At 51.5% G+C, this 4,429-nt stretch overlaps 1 long non-coding RNA gene across 1 annotated transcript; it reads left to right on the top strand.

The window, feature by feature from the left end:
• Nucleotides 1-723: 723 nt before the first annotated feature.
• On the top strand, nt 724-4,153 carry LOC308469170. The gene is made up of 3 exons (XR_013982023.1): nt 724-1,467; nt 1,882-2,012; nt 3,480-4,153. It is a non-coding gene; the product is annotated as an uncharacterized lncRNA (long non-coding RNA).
• The last annotated feature ends 276 nt before the right edge of the window (nt 4,154-4,429 follow it).

A 4,429-nucleotide genomic window follows, 5' to 3' on the forward strand; every position in this document is an offset into this window, starting at 1 on the left:
CTAATGAAATGACCAATATAAACCAATATAATGAGACCCACGTTAGGGGATCATTATGATCCACCAGCAGAAATGGCCACAATCAGCCTATAAATAATTCTTCCTTCATAGCCCCCTTTCGCATCCATCACTGCAGTGGATTTCGCGCAGGAGGTGGATTGTAGAACAGGTTTGCGTGCGTTGTGTTTAATAATAATAATAATAATAATAATAATATAATAATAATAATAAATAAATTCTTCAGTCTTTTATGAAACTATAAACAATTGCCATTTTCCGGAGATTCTTACAGGATTTCGAGGTCTATTCCAGCACATGGTAACGTTGCCATTGGCTCAAGATGCGAGGCGCCCTGCGCATTAGCCGGTTGGCTCCTGCTAGTGTCCGTACTGGATATTCTCCAACGGAGGTTTTCATTGGGTGGTGGTGTTTGTGTGTGTGTGTGTGTGAGAGAGAGAGAGAGAGAGAGAGAGAGAGAGAGAGAGAGAGAGAGCGCACGCAAACACACACACCATTTTACTCCACCACTTTGAATGGTGTGCAGATCGATATCTGTATCCCAGCCGCTGGCAACGCTTGACTTCCCAAAGCCCAACCCTTTCTACACACCTAGTCCGTCTTACGACCAGAAGCTAGCTGCTTCCGTGTGCAGGAGAGAAATAATTGCAACCGGAGAAGGGGGGGCGGGCTTCATTCCAAGTCGGCGTGTTTAGGAGAGGTGAGGTTGAAGAATGCCTTCTTCCACTGTGAAAAGTCCTGATCGAGAAAGGAAGAAAAAAAAAAAGAATCAGATATGAAAGAGATCTAGCAGTTGGGACTGCAGCAAGAAAGCCACACACGGCGCACAAAATAATGGTGTGGGTGGTTTTTTTTGTTTTGTTTTGGAGGCGTTTATCTTACGCCGAGTCAGTAGCTCCAATCGGCCTTTGCTGAACTCCTCCTCCTCTTTCTCCCGGCTTGAAGATCCCCGGCCCTTCGGCCATCCTTGGGGCCCCTCGGCCTCGCCTTGCCAGGGAGCTAGGAGAAGGTATCCGAGAGAAAGCGCGCTCGGCGCGGCGAGTTGCTGGCTTGCTCGGTGTCTCCTAAATGAAAGCCACGTGCGGGTCTGCTGCAGTCGCGGCGCGCCCCTTCTCCCAATACAAGCCAAGGCAGTCAGCTAGCAAAAACTGCAGGGGAGAAAGGAAAGGGGATTGCGCAGGGCGGGGGGCGGTGGAGAGAGAGAGAATCGGCCTTCAGCCGCAGCTTTCAGCGCCACCACACAAGATAGGCTCCCCGGGACCGCCGGGACGAGCGAGAGGACGTGGTTCAAACGGGGCCTCCTAAGGATACCCCTGCCTGGGCCCAGGGGCGGCCTCGGGGCTCTTCTTCGGCTCTCCACGGCCTGCGCTCTGCGCGCTCTGCTTCCCGGATGGGATTTCCCTTTCGCGTCCCCCAGTCAAAAACAGAACGGATACAAGGCTCCCTCTGGTCAGTTTCACTTGGCTGGTCGCCCCTTTCCGCCCTCCTGCGCGCGTGTGCGCGCGTGTTTGAGCCCCCACCCCGCCCTATCGTTCCCAGTTTGTGCTTCGCCCTGGATCTGATGCTGGAAAGCGCCCCCACCATCGCCAGACGAGCTCCCCTGATTTATAGGCCTCGGCTCTTGATAAGATCGGGCCACGCGGGTGTACAGCCGGGGAGGGAGACTTTGCAGCGCAGAAACAAGATCCTCTACACCAGGGAGAGGGGGAGCTACGAAGGAAAGGGGGAAAATATCCTCTGGCTGTATTGGGGTGGACGGATCAGCCCGGGACCTAAGCTGCTTGCCCCCCACCCTCCAAAAAAACCCCCACCCCACATTTATTTTCTTTTTTCTCTGGCTTTGCTCCATCTATGTCCCCAAAGGGTCCCAGCAGGCAAGCGGAGGCCACTGATGTCCATTTCTCGCAGCCTGGAGATGCGCAAAGCGGGATCAGAAGATCTCTTGCAAAGAGAGGCGAGCCGGGGCCGCTTCCTTTTCCAAGAGGAGGCTGGAGGTGAGATCGCTCTGAAAAGCTTCTTTTTTCAGGACGGATTCCCGCGGCTACGACAGGCAACCAGCCAGACCCCCACCCAACCCAACCCAACCCCGCGCGCTTTTTTTCTTTTTTTATACGGGCCGGGCTGCAGATGTCTCGCTGTGTTTCGCGAGATGGTGCCGTCCCTGAACCGGCTGCGAGAGGGTGTCGGCTCGATCGCAAGACGGCTCTTGGCCAGGGGGAGCGTGTGCGCGAGGGGAGAGAGACAGTCCCCTGAGATAACCCCTAGAGAGAGAGAGAGAGAGAGAGAGAGAGAGAGAGAGAGAGAGAGAGACTGACTTCCCGGGCAAACGGCCTCCCCTGCTCCGGAGGCCGGCGGAGGGCGCGGGGCGCGGATCTGAGTGCGCTGAAAAGCGCAGCTGCTGCGCTGCATCGCCAGCCCTTCAGCTCGCAGGTCCGCCACGATTAGGCGCCCTTGGAGATGGCCATCGACGGAGCTAATGCTCTGAGGGAAAAGAAAGGACCCTCGCGCCGGGGGAGCGGGGGGCAAGTGGAGAAGGGAAGGCGGAGGACTCCTGCAGGCGACAAACGGGCTCGAGAAAAGGTTGCTTGAAAGAAAGGGCGAAAGATCCGCACTGCGCGTGAGAGGGAAACGGAACAGGAAGCAAGGAGGAGAGAGGGAGGGCAAGGCAGCCGGGCAGCCTAGGGGGCACCGTAGGGGGCACCGTAGGGGGCTTGCGTCCCATAGGGACCTCTTTTCCAGGTGAGCAAAAGTTGTTGTTGTCAGAAGGAAGTCACTGCCTCTCTCTGTAGCATATGCTCCCTACGAGCCCTCTTCTCAACAGCTGAGCTTCCCAGGGAGAATCGTCTGATCAGCAACGTAGCTCTCGATATTATTATTATTATTATTATTATTATTGCACCGAATTTCCTCCCACCACCAGATATAGTTGAAAAGGTAACTGTACTTTCCAGGGCAAGTCCTCTTGATCAGAGCAGAACATATGGGGAGGATCATACCGGTTTTTTAGGGTCAACCGTTAAGCGCCCCTCCTCCATATTCGTGCAGCCTCGCTATCTGAGAACATTCTCCTGCCTTTAGGAGCAATTCCTTGCAAGCTTGCAGCTTTAAAGAAAAGTCTATAGTTTCTAGCTGTTAGGGTGTTCTGTGGCTATGCTTTGTATGAAACTGACAAGGTGCCTTTCCCAGGCACTCTTTGGTGTCAATTTCCTAAAATGCGTTCCAAGCCGGCGCCCTCCTCCCTTTTCTCTTTCAACGACTCTTTTCTTGAGCAGCAAGGTTAGTATCCTGGTTAGCATTCTGGCTATAGTTTTGGCTCTGCCTGCTTAGCATCTCCTTCCCCTCGACTTATTCCTTACAGACAAGGAACTGATTTTATTGCCTTGCCTTTCCAGGGTGGCGCGAGTATTTATGGAACTGCAAATGCGCGGGTACAGCTCTCCTCTTTTCTTGTTTCATTGAAGGCGAACTCCGGGGAAAGAGCGCATTTCTCGTTACCGGTGGTTTGCTAGAACGTAAGCCTGCGATTATCCGCGGAGAAGGGACTGAGCCTGACCAAGGAAGACGGGTGGATATTTTTAAATGCTCCTTTTCCAAACGGGTCCCGAAATAAGCCAGCGAATTAGACGTGGAAGTCAGCAGCCAATCTGCCGTTGAACTTGATCGACTTGTCCAAACAATGACAAAAACGCTCCTACAATTAAACAGCACGTTGGCTGTGTCACCAGTTTCAGGTGGGTTAGCACCTTCTCCGCTTGTTTAGGTTCCACCACAGAGCTTGCTCCTTTTATTACAATATTAAAATGGATTTAAACAACAAAAAAACAAAAAACAAAAAACCCCTGCTATTCAAACAATACAGGATTCTTCAAACCCAAAGGACATTTTGGGAACAAGGGCAAGGAGGCCTGAGGAACAAACGGGACTTTCATGGATTTAGCCGAAATATTTGGATGTTTAGAGTTCAAAACTGACTGAACTGGGTTGTGTATGAATCTGTGGTCGCGAAATGTACGGAGAGGATAATTTAGGCTGCAACCTTAAATACATTTGCTTATTGAACCCAGTGGCGGGGGGGGGGGGTGTCTCTGAGGAAACGTGATCAAGTTCGCTTGGTGAGAAAAAGTACTTCCTGAAATACTAAATTCCTATGAATTGTAAGTTATTAAATTTTGTTGGTGGTATAAAATATATTTGGACGCATTTATTGATTTGTTCATCGGGTGTATATATATATATGGCTATATATGGCGCATCTAACTGGATTTGTCTGTCTGCTTTGCCAGAATAGCCCTTGTTTTGCTCCTAAACTCAAACGAGTAAAGAGGGGCATGATCCCGTTGCCAAAAACGGCAAAGGCCTCTGCGATCCACTTTTCCCGATTTCTTCCATAGCACAGTTAAACTGTTAAATC

Source organism: Podarcis pityusensis (assembly GCF_964106645.2).
Source record: "Podarcis pityusensis genome assembly, contig: HAP1_SCAFFOLD_1029, whole genome shotgun sequence".
In the NCBI taxonomy this organism is placed as follows: Eukaryota; Metazoa; Chordata; class Lepidosauria; order Squamata; family Lacertidae; genus Podarcis; species Podarcis pityusensis.